General features: G+C 55.0%; 1 pseudogene; it reads left to right on the top strand.

Annotated features, from left to right (window-relative positions):
- Positions 1-176: 176 nt before the first annotated feature.
- Positions 177-15,096, top strand: part of LOC135292541 (zinc finger protein 658B-like) — a 39,194-nt pseudogene continuing 24,274 nt past the window's right edge.

The following is a 15,096-nucleotide window of genomic DNA, read 5'->3' as shown; positions in this document are numbered from 1 at the left end:
GAGTTAGGGACTGGGACAGACCTCTCAGCAAATGCCATCATGGGCAAAACAGTTCAAAATTAGAGACATTAATTGAATTTCTTGCTATCAATCACAGCAGGATAGTGAGAAGTAAAATAGAGCTTTAAAAACACCTTCTGCCCATCCTCCCTCCCTCCCAGCTCTGCCTCCTCCCCCAGTGGTACAGGGAGACAGGCAGTGGGGGTTCTGCTCAGTTCATCACCCCTTGTTTCTCCTGCTGCTCGGGAGAGGAGTCGTTCCCTGCTGAACCATGGGGTCCCTCCTGGAGACACTTCTCCATGAACTTCTCCCAGGTGAGTTCATCTCAGGGCAGCAGCTCTTCACAAGCTGCTGCAGCGTGGCTCACTCTCCCCTGGGCTCACATGGAAGGACCCTGCTCCAGCGTGGGCTCCTCTCTCCAGGGGTTTGCAGGTCCCTGCCAGGTCCCTGCTCCAGCACAGGTTTCTTGTGGGGTCACAGCCCCTGCTCAGGCACCCCCTGCTCCAGCACGGGCTCCTCCAGGTGCTGCAGGTGCATCTCTGCTCTCCCTGCCCTCCACGGGCTGCAGGGGCCCGGCTGCCTCCCCAGGGACTGCCCCAGGGAATCTCAGGGCAATCAGCTCCACACCTGGAGCAGCTCCTGCCCTGCCCTGGGGTGTGCAGAGTTGTTCCTCTCACATGTTCTCACCCTGCTCTTCCCTGCTCACAGTTACAACTACAAAATAACCGATTTTTTTCAATCTCTTATCCCAAAGGTGTTACCACCATTTCTCACTGGCCCAGCCTTGGCTGGTTCATCCTGGAGCCAGCTGGCATTGACTCTGCAGGACATGGAGGAGCAGCTGCTTCCAGCAGCCTCTCACAGAAGGTGCTCCTAGAGCCCCCCCTTACCAAAACCTGGACATGCAAACCTTGTATAAACATGGTAGGGTTTTATTACCATTATTAATTCTTATTGTTGTGATTATCTCTATTTTTGCTATTAATATTACAGGTAGTATTATTATATTTGTTACTACTATTTTTAGTCTTTTTGACTCTATATTAAGCGTGTCTATAGTAGAACTTGAAACAAGAGTTCTTAATTGCAAGTAGAAGTTATAATTTTGGCAGCTGCTTGCCCTGCCCTGTTCTGTCTCATTGCTGTGTGTGAGGCTGCTGCTGCCAGGGAATGTATTTCTCTGGCTTGGGAAATTCCACGACATTGCTAACATATCAGAAAGACAGGGCTCATTCCAATCAAATGCATTGTCTGAGCTCTTCTAGTCCCAGTTATTGGAACCTTGTTTTGTAATGTTGTTGACTTTCTCAGCATCTGTTAATATTTGTGATTGTATGACAAAATGTTCTCGGATGTGATTTTGCAAGATTCTATAATCAGCATTCAGTTTTGCTCTTGGATTCCTTAATGGTGTGTCAGAACTGAACACAGCATTTTGGACGGGAAGCCTTCGGTCTGAGCTAGGATTGTCTCAGCAGCAGCTGGTTGTGCACAGTAAGCAGAGATAACAGAGATTCCATGAACTGAATATTCTGCCTTGTTGCAGAATCCACAGTGCCCGAGCAGTATTGCAGCTGGGGGCCCCTCTGCAGCCTGCAGGGTCAGACGTCCCCATAAGGGGGACCCCCAGGAGCCTGGAATGTGGAGCCCAGAGAGGGAGAACCCCGGCAGCCTGGAGATGTTGGGACCATGGACAAGGGAGACCCATGGGGACCCCGGGGCCCTGCAATGGGGACCCCGCACAGGCAGCACCCCTGGAGCCCCTCTGACACCCACCTGGGCAGCCCAGAGAAAGGGAACCTCTGGCATTGCCAGGAGCCCCTGCAGCCCAGAGAGAGGGGATACCAATGCACAATGGAGCTGCAGAAGGCCAGACAGGAGGGAGCCCCTGAACCCCAAAGAGGAGAGACCAGAGCAGGGGAACTCCTGGGTGTGTGGTTGTTTGGTGAATCTTGGTGGTTTGGGTTTTTTAAGGGTGGCTGAATCTTGGTGGGCTGGATGTTTTTAGGGCACCAGACACCTGCTGACTTCTAGAGATGGACTTGGGCAGGAGGAACACCCAAGGCAACAGGCCCACACCTTGTTTTTCCCCAAGAACAGGAATCCCAAACCTTGGCCCGATGGAGGAGGAAGCTGCAAGGACGATGAAGATCTGCTGGGAGCCCCAGGCAGGTGAGGAGGAAGTCACTGCCCCTTTCCCCCTCTCTCCTGCTCCATCTCCCAGCCCAGCATAGCTCCCAGCTGCAGGACAATCCCTTACCCATGCTGTCCTGCCAGGGGTGACTGGAGATATCTCTTTATCCTTCCCTTTGGCATGAAAAATAAATCTCCTTCTCTCTTTCCTTCTTCCTGTCTTTCTGTCATTTTTTCTTCCTTTTTCTTCTTACTTCCTCTCTATCTCCTTCCTCCCCCAGACCAGGAGCTGAGACCAGAGAGGACAAATCCCCACAGCAGAACCTCATGGCAGAGGCTGTTTTGAGAGGCTCAACAGTGCAGGAATTCAGTGGGGACAAAAAGCCCCGGAGATCCCACATGAAGTGGGGCTGCAAACCCAGCCCGGGGAGCCATGAGGAGGAAAGACCCACCCTGTGCTGGGATGGGGGCCAGAGATCCAGATGCAGCTCAGAGCTGGTGATTCCCTTCATGGCAGAGAGAAGCCCTACAAGTGCTTGGAATGTGGGAAGAGCTTCAGTCCATGCTCCAGCCCCCTCACCCACCTTTGCATGCACCCCTTAGAGCAGGGCCAGATTTGAGATGGAATATTGGGATTCCCAGAGCCAGGCAGGTGAGTGCACCCAGCACATCCACCACCGACCTGGAGATGCTGCAAGTCCAGTACAGTCAGAGCAGGGGTGAGCTGGGGGAGCCAGGGGCTTGGGGGATCCATGAGAGTAGGGGCTATTTGTGGGGCTGGGATGGGACTTGTCCTCCTGCTCCTCACCATCCTGTGTTCTCAGAGCCCAGTCACTCCCAGTATGATCCCTGTGGCCCTCAGCATGGTTCCAGTTGCTCCCTGCTGCTCCCAGTGTGATACCAGTGGCCTCTAGTATAGTCCCAGTCACTCCCTGTATGATCCCAGTCTCTTCCACCAGGGTCCCATCATGCCCAGTTGCCCTCAGTGTAGATCAGTCACTCCCACTTGCTCCCAGTTGCCTCCAGCATGGTCCCTGTTGCTCCCAGTGTGGTCCCTGTCGGCCCCAAGAGGGTTACAGACATTCCCAATATATCCCAGTTGCCCTCAGCATGCCTGGAGTCATTCCCAGTCATTCCCAGTATGATCTCTGTAGGATCCCAGGAGAGCCCAGTCACTCCCAGTAGGAGCCCAAAGGTCATGGAACACCTGGAGGACCCAGCTGGAGGAAGGTCCCTACAAGTTCTCTGGCTGCAGGAAGAGCCCCAGGGAATGGAGGTCCCACCAGAGCCACCACCCGAAGCAGGAGGTGGTGACAGCTCTGCAGCCTGGGGCCCAGGACCACCAGGGGGGCCTCCAGACCAACCCCCCAGCAGATGGCTCACACAGCCCCTCATCCTGTGCCCAAAATCCCACTCTTGGCATCCCTCATCCCTCTCTGCAGTCCCCCCTGCCACATCTGCAGGCCTCTGGGAAGAGCCCAAAGGGATGGAAGTGCCTAAAATGGTGATGAAGTGCCCAAACTGCTCCCAGCTGTGGATGTTCCTGTCCACAGACCTCCTCTAGTCAGTGCCATGGGGAGATGGGAGGGGGATTAGGGGGATGCTGAGATGATTGGAAGGGGGTTTTGGTGGCTCTTAAGGGCATTTGGGATGCTGGCAGGGGGTTTAGGGAGGCTTTGGAGATGTCTGTGGTGGAGTTTTGGGAATTCTGGAGGGGTTATGTGCAGTTTGGAGACAATTTGGGTGGGTCTTTGGAGAGGTGGAAATGAATTTTGATGGATCTTGGGGTCATTTCTCTTGCATGGAGTGGTTTGGGGGGGGGGGGCAGCAGAGATCTGAGGGGTGGTTTGAGGGTGCTGGGAGGGGGTTTTAGGCAGTTGTGACCCCCCAGACTGCCAGAGCTGCCACCAGACCCCTCCCACAAGGTGCTGCTGGGGGACCATGTAGGGGTTTGTCTTCCTGGCACCCTGGGAGTGAGGGGGGATCCCCAGGGGCCGTGTGTGACCCCCCATGCCGGTGTCACCCCCTTGTCCCTCCCCACATTCAAGACTTGAGGGGCTCAATCTTGGTATTTCTGAGAGTTTCACAGCTAAATCTTGGTGATCTGAAGGTTTCTTATGGATAGGAAATGTCTGGTGACTTCTAGAGATGCGCTTGAGCAGGAGGAATCCCCAGCTCTCACAACTCGTGTTCCCACAATCCAGGATATGCCATTCCCAAATCTTGGACCAATGCAGGTAAAGGAGGCCGGGAGGAAGAGGAAGATGGCCCAGGAGCCCCATGCAGGTGAGGAGGAAGTCAGTGCCCCTTTCCCCCTCTCTCCTGCTCCATCTGCCAGCCCAGCATGGCCCCTGGCTGCAGCACAACCCCGCTGCTGACACCGTCCTGCTGGGGACAGACTGGGGGGGATCTCCTTGCCCTTCCCTGTGGAACAGAGAGAGGCAAATCCCATCCTCTCCTTGTCCTTCCTCCGCCAGGCACCGAGCTGAGTTCGGAGACCAGGCAGGACAAATCCCCACAGCAGAACCTGGTGGAAGAGGCCGTTTTGAGCAGCTCCAAAGTGCAGGAATGTAACGGGGAGGAAAAGCCCCAGAGATCCCTCACGAGGAGAGGCTGCAAACGCAGATCACGGGGATCCGAGGAGGAAAGACCCACCCTGGGCTGGGGGCTCCACATCCTCCTGCCTCCCAGTGACCTAGGTTTTCTTTTCATTTCCCTTTGTCCTTTCGAGACACCCAAAATCAGTGTAAAAATAAAGACCTTGAATTAAGACATGGATGGGAACATGGGGGGATCTTGCAGGGATTGTGGAGGATGCTGGGTGTGAAAAATGTGTGTTTTATGACTGGCTTTTCGCAAGTATTAAAATGAATATTGTATGTGTATATTAGAAAGTTATGCTGTATTAATTTTCATAAATGTAGTTTTAGGTTATAACATAATGTTAAAATAGAAACTATGCTATGCAAGATTTTTGTTTAAGAAAGGACTCGCACCAGATAAGGAGCCACAGGACACCTAAATCTTTCAGAGAAAGGGAATTTATTGCTCCCTTACCAGCAGAAAACTAACTTCTTCCCACCTCGCTCAGACAGGAAGACGGCATGAGGATTAAGAGGAAGAAGTTGACAGTGACCAGACAGAATCCTGTGTTTGAATGGAATTTATGCATCATGTATGAGATGTATGAATATGCAACAGGCAATTGTCTTTAAGGGTTAATCCTCTGTTAACAGGTGTCCTTTTTCGGGCTTGTGTTGCCCAGAAAAAGGTACCCGGGCGTCTGTATCTCTTTGTTTTTATTGTCTCATATTGTCCTAATCTCAAATGTTCAAATTTTATTATTCTAATTATATTACTATTTTTATAACCATTTTATTACTATTAAATTTTTAAAATTTCAAAAACAAGTGGTTGTCATTTTTCACACTGGGTCTGAGGGAGTTGAGGGCTCCTGGGAGGGACTTGGGCACTTTGGGCACCCCACACCGAGTGGCTCTGGATGTGCTAGGAGAGCCTGGTGGGGCAGCTGGGAGACCTGGGGCAGCTGATCAAGGTCCTCCTGCCCTGGAACTGTCCCCATGTTCCCCCACCCCACTTCCCGGTCTCCCCTGTCCAGGATCGCCCTGTCCCTGCTATCGCCCCCCTTGCTCCTCGCCCATTCTCCTGTCACTCCCCTCCTCGGCCCATCCTGCTCTCATCCAAGTCCGGATTCCATTCCCCGTCCCTCTCCTGTATTCCCTGTCTGGTTGCCCTTCCCACATTCCAGTCCCATATTCCCAGTCCTGATCCCGTTCTCGTATTCCCAGTCTCACTGCTGGTCCTGCATTTTCATTTCCATATTCCCGGTCCCATATCTCGATTCCGGATTCTAATCCCGGTCCCTCTGCCGTATCCCCAGTCCCATTCCCGGTCCATCTCCCTATTCCTGCTCCCCATTCCCAGCCCCTATCCCTATTCCCAGTCCCATTCCCTGTCCCCATTCCCGCTCCCTGTCCCCTCTCACCGGGCGCCGCCGCCATCGCTCCGGCTACCCCGGCCCTGACGTCACCGACCAAACCCCGCGCTGCTGCCGCCCACCAATCCTAGCGCGCGATCGCTCCCAGATTTGCATAACCACGCCCTTCGTATTGGCCACGCCCACCGCCGGCTGCAGCCCCGTCCGGGCGCTGTTTGCTCCCAGTTCCCTCCCAGTGCTCCCAGTAAGAGCGGCCCCGGCAGGGAAAGCGCTCCCATTTCCTTCCCGCTGCTCTCAGGATCCCTCCCGGTGCTCTCGGTATCGCTCCCAGTGCCGCGCAGGGCGGGGCCGCATTGGAACACAGCCCCCCCAGGGCAGAGCGCGGCTGCTTTTGGGTGCCGGCGCTGCCCGGGCCGGGCTGGGAGCGGAGGAGCAGCGGGAGGAAGAGGAGGGACAGAGGAAGCGCAGCAGCAGCAGCAACAGCACGCGGTTTCCCCGCTCCGGCCGCAGCTGCCCCGGCTCCTGCTGCATCGCCCCCTCCGGGAGCCGCAGGTGAGCGGGGAGGGGGAGCTCGCCCCAGATCCATCGGGGGGATCTCCCGGAGGGTTGTTTGTGGGGCAGGAAATGTCTGGATCGTGCAGGACCCCAAAGCCGAGCCAGAAATGCCCCTGCAGGGATCTTGGTGGGGGTTCCACGTGGCGATCGGCCGGTAGCGGCGGGCACAGGGGCGATCTCGGCTTTGGGGATGCCCGGGAGAGCCGGGGGAAGGCGGGAGCCCCGGAGCGGGGAGAGCGCAGAGGGGCGATCCCGGAGGCGGGGGACGAACGGGCTGGCTGGAGGGGTGGGGGAGGCTGGGCATGAGCGGGGTAAGGGCCCCCCGAGGCTGAAAGGGGCGCTGACTTCTCCAGCTGCACTTGGGCAGCGGGACCATCAAACCCAACTCACTCAGCCCTTGTTTACCCTCAAATCGGGATTTGCCATTCCCAAACCTTGGCCCGATGGCGGAGCAGGAGACTGCGAGGAAGAGGAAGATGGCTCGGGAGACCCAGGCAGGTGAGGTGGAAGTCCCTGCCCCTTTCCCTCTCTCTCCTGCTCCATCTCCCAGCCCAGCACGGCCCCCGGCTGCAGGACAACCCCTGCTGCCGATGCCGTCCAGATGGGAATGGATTGTGGGGATCTCCTTGCCCTTCTCTGTGGCACGGAGGCAAATCCCATCCTCTCCTTGTGCTTCCTCCCCCAGAGCAAGAGCTGAGGATGGAGACCAGGCAAGACAAATCCCCACAGCAGAACGTCGTGGAAGAGGCTGTTTTGAGTGGCTCCACATCAGAGGAATCCAGTGGGGAGGAAAAGTCCCGGAGATCCCAGAAAAGGAGAGGCTGCAAACGCAGATCACGGGGATCCGAGGAGGAAAGACCCAGCCTGGGTTGGGGAGGCGGCCGGAGCTCAGAGCTGGGGGTCCATGAGCAGCTCCAGGATGGGGAGAAGCCCCACAAGTGCTCGGAATGTGGAAAGAGCTTCAGCCAGAGAGCCAACCTGATCCGCCACATCAGAATCCACACTGGGGAACGGCCCTATGAGTGTGATAAATGCAGGAAGAGGTTTCAGATGAGTTCCTGTCTTGTCAGGCATCAGCGGATTCACACAGAGGAGAGGCCCTTCTGCTGCCCCATTTGTGCAAAGGGCTTCAAGCTCAAGTCTGTCCTCATCACCCACCTGCGCACCCACCGCGGGGAGAGGCCCTATGAGTGTCCTGAGTGTGGGAAGAGCTTCACCCAGCAATCCATCCTGACTGCCCATGTGAGAACCCACACGGGGGAACGGCCCTACGAGTGTGCAGAGTGTGGGAAGGGCTTCAGGACGAGCTCTGAACTGACCATCCACCAGAGAAATCACACGGGGGAACGGCCCTTTGAGTGTGGGGAGTGTGGGAAAAGCTACCAGAGAAGGTGCCACCTGACCCGCCACATGGAAATGCACACAGGGCTGGAACGGCCCTTTGAGTGTGCAGAGTGTGGGAAGAGCTTTAGGTGGAGGTGTGAACTGATTGTCCACCAGAGGAGCCACACGGGGGAACGGCCCTTTGAGTGTGGGGAGTGTGGGAAGAGCTTCATGTCCAAGTCCCACCTAGTCTACCACCAGAGGAGCCACACTGGGGAGAGACCCTACGAGTGTGATAAATGCAAGAAGACATTTCCGTTCAGCACCAATCTCATTCTGCACCAGCAGCTTCACACAGATGAGAGGCCCTTCCGCTGCCCTGACTGCGGGAAGGGCTTCACCCGCAACTGCAGTCTCACCAGCCACCGGCACACCCACACCAGGGAGAGGCCCTATGAGTGTTCTGAGTGTGGGAAGAGCTTCTCACAGAGGTGTACCTTGACCAGACACCAACAGAGCTACCACTAAAGGAAGCCCTGTGAGTGCCCGAAATGCAGGAGGAGATTCGTGCGCTGCTCCAGCTCCTTGCTGGACTCCCGGTGATCCGTGGTGCCAGTGATCCGTGTTGGGAAGACACCTGGCTGGGGGCTCCACTCCCATTGGCACCTGCACACATCCACAGCCCAGCATCAGAAATCCATTCTGGAAAGCACATATGTCAACTTGTGAGCCCCAGAAAAATCTCTCTGTTTGCATCTTCTGGTGGCATCAAGCAGCACTGAATGGCCTTGGAGATCTTCTCAATCATAAATGCATCATTTTAATTCTCTCTGGCACACAGGCATCTTCCACAGCCCAATGGGGATGGACTGGGGCAAAACCCCTGATTTTGGAGACAGTTGGGTGGAAACCCCTCCCAAAAAGGTTCTTCCCACCCACCCAAGCATGTGGATCCTTTGCTGGCAGGGGCACGTAAATCGTTTTGTTTTGGCCTTGAAAGGAAAAAGTTTCTATTCATCCTATTGGAAGGCCTGAAACTGAAGTAAAAATAAAGACATTGAACTAAGGCATAGATGGGGACATGTGAGAACATGGGAAACATGGATGGGGACATGAGCTAGGACAGCAACAGTGCCACTACCTGTGCCACCATAGTGCCACCAGCACCTTCATCTTGGCCATGGCCAAGCGCTGCCTGGTGCAGTTCCTGCCACCACGTCCCCACTGTCACCACCGCAGTGTCCCAGCCGAATGTCACCACCCATCAGGGCAGGACGGGGACCTTGTTCAGCTGGTGACAAGTGGCCCAGAAGCAAGTGACAGCCACCAGGGTGTCCCAGGGCCACTGCACTCAGGGGACCCCAACCATCCCTGGGGACAGGGCAAGGGTCAGTGTCTCCCACAGATTTCGATATTGGCAGCCTGGTCAGAGAGAAAGTCAGATAATCTTTCCCAGGCATTGTGCTGGGGAGCTTTGAGAACACTCAAAGAACTACAAACAATTTCCAATCTTTGCAGCTGGGGTCTTTGTTACTTGTAAGATGTTTACAAGAAGGGTGGTTTGTAATTAGCCAGTGGTGTGAGGGGTGTTGATTAATGACCAGTTAGTTTAAATTCTATCGTAACTGTCTATAAAGGGAATGTGGTTTTCTAATAAACTTTGCATTGCCTCCTGAAGACCTAGAGTCTATGTGTCACTTCATTCAGCTGTCCCTAATACAACAGCAACATGCAGAGTCACGTGGCCCCAGGCTGGGTGTCACTAGAAGTGTCCTGGTGGTCACCACAGGTGTGGTGACATTGTCCCCTGATGTGTGTCCTGGTGGCACTGTGTCCCATCCCCTCTGTTTGTCCCCATTCCCCACCGTGGCTCCCTGTCACTCCTCTGTGTGTCCCGTGTGTCCCTGTCCTCCCTGTGAGTCACTGTCCCCATCTCCTATGTCTCCCTGTACCCTTCTGTGTGTCCCTGTCCCTCCCCTGATGTCCCTGTCCCCGGCCCTGGTGGGGCCAAAGTCCCCAAGGTCCCGGGGCCCTCATGGTATCACCTTGTCCCTCAGGATGTTCCCGTGGCTGCTCCTGGCACTGAGTGTCTGCGCCTGCCCCAGCACAGGTAGGGACACGCCACAACACCCTGTGACACACTGTGATACCAAACGACATCGACAACACCCTTTCTCCTCTGATTTTGGGTTCTTTCCCCCCCACTTTGGGACCTTTTCCCCTCTTTTGTATCTTTTCCCCCTCTCTTGGGTCCTTCTCCCTCTTTTGTGTCTTCTCCTCCCTGTGTTGGGTCCTTTCCCTGCTTTGGGTTACTTCCCCCCTGTTTAGGGTCTGTTCTTCCCTATTTTGTATGCTTTCCCTCTTTTCCAACCTTTCCCCCAATACTGGGCACTCTCCCCATTGACTTTGGCAAATTTTTGGGTGCATCCCACCCTCCAACCTCCTCTCCAACCCTTAACCCCCTTTCACCCCCACCCCCAGCCGTGTCCCCAGCTGTCCCCTGGTCTTGGTTTGGAAAGACAGTGTCTGCTAAGGAAGGCAGGAGCCTCCCCTAAACTGGAAACAGTAAATCCCCTCCCTCCAAATTGTTATAAATTTGAAATTAAGGGGTGGGGGGAGCTCTCAGACAAATATAAGGGAGCAAGAATAACATTTATTAGGGAAGAAAATTTTAAAAAATAAACCATGCAGTAATACAAAACAACACTGACACACTCAGAATGCGACCTGACGCCCTGTTGGTCAGGGTGTTGGCAGCAGTTAAATTGAAATGGTGGCTGCAGTCCCCCTGGAGTGGCAGATGTAGTTCTGTCCGAGCAGTGATCCTGTAGAAGGTGTAGTCTTCCTATGAAGATCCAGTGGAAAAGGCAGCTGCTCCCCTGGGAATCCAGTGGCTGTTCTGGTGTCCCAAAATCTCAGATTATATCCAGTCAGGAATGCTTGGCTCCTCCCTCTGGGCGGAGCATCTCACAAAGGGATTCTGTGATTTTTATCAGTCATGCAGTGACATTTAATAGCCCGTTAACAGCAGATATCTCCCCAGAGGGAGCATTGGTTTGTGGAAGAGATAAAGAAAACTGCCCAATTAACTGAAGATAACTGCCCCACCTCTAACAGATGGCAAATAGAATACACATGGCCTTGCAATCTAGGACACTCCCCACGCCACATGAACTCAGTGCTCACCATCCTGAATACCCTCGACTCCCCAGTCTGGGACTGTGGATCTTCTGGAAAAGGAGATCCAGAGCTGGCCCGGCTTCCATTGAACACTGGTGGCCCCGGGGCTCAGGGTGGGTGGCCTGGTGGGGTTGCTGGGGGGGGGTTTGGGGTCATCTTGGGACTGACTGTGGGTCTTGTCCACTCTGCAGTGAGGAGTGGCCCTGGCTGGGGAGCCTGGGATGGACAGGGGCAGGAGAGGTTGGACCTTGGTCCAGATGGGCACCAGAGGCATGGATCCCGCTCTGGATGGACACTGGTGTGGATGGACACCAGAGCCATGGATCCCACCTGGATTCTGGTCTGGACAGCCCCTGGCCCTGCTGCCCCCCAGCCCAGATGACCACCAACCTGGCCACAGCCTGGCCCATCCCACTGTCCCACCAGTGCATCCCAGTAGCCCCCAACCCAAAATCCCCCAAAATAAACCCCATTCCAGAACATCAGCTCCGGGTGGTGCCTGCAGAGCACGGGGGAAACTGAGGCACAGATTGGGGAAGTGACTTTATGATGATAGGGAGGGGACTTTAGGACCCACCCTGGAGACCCCAAAATGAGCACCCACCCCCCAAATTGTCACCGCAGCACTGTGGGACCCCCAGCTGTCACATGGGGGGACTCCAGTAGCCACCATGACCCCGCAGTCCCTTCGAGGGGTGACCCGCGGTGTCCCCCCGGTGTCACCGGCGTGTCCCCCGCGGGAGAAGCGGCATCACCTCCCGGAGCAGGAGCTGAGGGTGTGACTGAAACTCCTGCCCGTCACACGGGGAAGCCGCGGCAGGAGCGGGGCCGAGCGCGGGCGCAGCAGCGGAGGAACCGCGGGGACGGAGCGGAGCAGCGGGGACAGTCCCCACGCTCCCCTCGGGGGATGCTGCGGCCGGGGCAGCGCGGGGGCTGCGGGGTGCTGCAGCATCCTCGGGGGGATGCGGGGGGTGGAAGTGGGAGGGAGTGACCCCAAAAATGCTGTCACGGCCCCCCTCCGTAGGATGTGGGCCACCCCCGCTTTGGGGCGCTGGTGACAAATTGGCGGGTGGCGGTGACAAAAAAGCGCAGGTGCCACCTCGGGGATGGCACAGAGCGGTTCCTGTGGTGCCACCAAGCTCCCCCAGCTGAGGGGCACCCCAGGGTTTCAAAGGGGGGGTCAGGGGTGTCCCCAAGGGGCAGGGGGAGCGGGGAGGGGTCAGGGTGCGATGGAAACGCCTCCGGTCCCGCCTGCACCCGGGACATGGGGATGGCAGGGCACCTGTCACCCTGTCTCCCTGGCAGCCTGTCACCGTGTCACCCTGTCCCCGGCAGGGGTGGGGGCTGCAGGAGTCTGGCATGGGCACCCACTGGGTGGGGACCCCCTGGGTGGGCAGGAGAACCCAACAAATTGGGACCCCTGGGTGGGCAGGGACACCTCGGGGATATGGGACCCCACCAACTGGGACCCTCCAGGATGGGGATGCCAGGTTGGGGGTACCCTCCCCCCCATCCAGACCCTGGACCCCCAAATTATTCTTCCCTCTCGGTGATGGAGAGAGACGGGGAGACTGACTCGGTGATCAGAATCCGATGTTGTTGTGGGATACAAATGCTTATATACTATGTCAGGGACACTAGTAATGTGTACACAATGATTAGGTTAAAATCACATACACAGACAACATCTCTTGCTTCCAGAGTTTAATAGAATTCTCTTTTTCCAGTAACCTGTCTGATTAAATCTTCTTGCTATCTAGGTCTAATTTTCAAAGTTCCGTTTGCTTTTGCCAAGGCATTTTGTCTATCAAATCTCTTATGCTAATAAGATCCAATGTACTCTCTGTCTCATGCACCCCAACACTTGCCCATCCCATCACTCCCAAATTCAGCTTCCAAACTCCCTCCCCTGTCCCACCACCCCCAAATGCAGCCCTGGAGCCCCCAAAATTATTCTCCCAATCTCAGCACCCCCAAATCCCACCCCTAGAGTCCCCAAAATTACTCCCCCCATGCCACAACCCCCAAATCCAGCCTCATGGACCCTCCAAACTCAACTTCCCCCATCCCACCAACCCCTGAACCCTCCAAAATTGACTGACCCCCCACAACTGATGGAGGTGGAAGCCTCCCTGGGCACCCCCGAGCCCCCCACCCTGCTGAAGACCTACAAGTGGTGCACCACGACTGCCAGCACCACCGGAGGGGAACCCAAAAGGTGCAGGGGGTCCCAGGGAGCCAGCGCTGGGCACGGCTGCAGGGCCTGAAACGCTGCTCCAGCCAGCCCAGCACTGACAGGGGAGGTGACAGGGGTGTCCCCAAGGCCAGCGCACTCCGGTCGCTGTTCCAGAGGGCGTTTCCGCCCCCTCCAAGGAGCCCGAGGAGCCGAGGGGACACGAGGGGACCCGGTGGGACACGAGGGGACGAGGCCACCCCTCCATTGGTACCTGAGCTCCGTGGGCAGGAGGAGAGGACACAGCGACAGCGGCGCCAGGGCAGAGCTGGGGGTGCAGGATGGGGCAGGTGAGGGTGGATTGGGGGATGAGGGGTAATGGGGTGGGGCGTGGATTTTGGAGTAATTATGGGTGGGGGTGATGGGTTGTGGTGTGGCAATGGTGGGTGGGGGGTTCTGGGGATGTTTTGGGGGGTGATGGGTTTGGGGTCATAGGTGGGGGTGATGACTTTAGGGGTGATTATGATGGGTGAGGGTGATCATGGGTGGGGGGTGATAGGTTATGGGGTGATGCCTGAAATGTACCTGAAGGCCATCCAATAAACACAACTACTTTTTTGGTCTAGCCTCTCATTTTAGGTAGTTCCAAAAAGGCTTCAGTTCAAAGCCCTCTCTTTTCCCTCTTCTCCCCCACCTTTCCTTTCGTGTCCTGAATCCCCAACTCCCACCCCTGATCCTGGTTTGGGGGATCCTGTTAGCATTCAGGAACACATAATCATGGAATGATTATATGAAGGTATTACTAATCAAAGGCCACTCCAACGAGGGGAGAGAGAAAATGATGCATCTGACCCTGTCTTATCAGAAGGCTAAATAATTACTTTATTAGTCTATACTATATACTTTGCATCTAACTGACTCTGCCTTGCACTCACCCTTGCTCACAACTGCACAGAACTGCACTCACCTCTGATTCTCTCGTGACTGTCTTGTGACAGTCTGACACACACACTCTCCTGGCCCTGACAGGCCAAGGGAACAAAACATCCTCACTTTGGGTAAACAATCTCCATATTGCATTCCACTTTGGCACAACACAGGCACAGCAAGAGATAAGAATTGTGTTTTCTTTCTCTGATGTTCAGAGAATGTGAATCCCAGAAATATTCTTGGGAAGAACTGTGCCTTGCTTTTCTCTGTGAAGAGAAATGTGGCAGCATGCAGGTGCTTTTATTGAAGAGCTCTGGGTGTCAGGGGTACAGACCCAAATCTGACTCCGACATGGGTTCAGGATGAACATGTTTTTATACCCTTACAGTTATATAACTACATATTAATTATTAAACTTATATTGTTCTATTATATACATTGATTTCATCCAAGATGGATTTTGCAATTTCCATCAAACCCTCCAAACATAATTTCTCATTATTCTTATTAGGATTAAAGAATAATTATACCCAATTACCAAACAATTATCGCATCTAACAACCATATAATTTATCATTGTCATTAAATGATTATACAGGTGCAGTTTTACATGATCCAGTAAAGCCCAACATTTTCCCAGGGCCACCAGGCCTGACCTTTCTTTCCAACCCCCCTGAATATCCCATGATTTTAAAAACATTTTATCCCTATACTATCAATCCCACTCCTTTTGGGGTTCCCACCCTGCTTTTCCTCCTTCCTACCCACATTTCCCGTGGTCCCCACTCACCCAAGTTCCTTTGGCTCCCATCTGGGGGCTCCCAGCATCACCAGTATGGCCCCA

The sequence above is a fragment of the Passer domesticus genome, unplaced genomic scaffold (assembly GCF_036417665.1).
Source record: "Passer domesticus isolate bPasDom1 unplaced genomic scaffold, bPasDom1.hap1 HAP1_SCAFFOLD_37, whole genome shotgun sequence".
In the NCBI taxonomy this organism is placed as follows: domain Eukaryota; kingdom Metazoa; phylum Chordata; class Aves; order Passeriformes; family Passeridae; genus Passer; species Passer domesticus.
The sequence above is the reverse complement of the archived record's forward strand: the minus strand, read 5'-3'. Positions and strand labels throughout refer to the sequence as shown.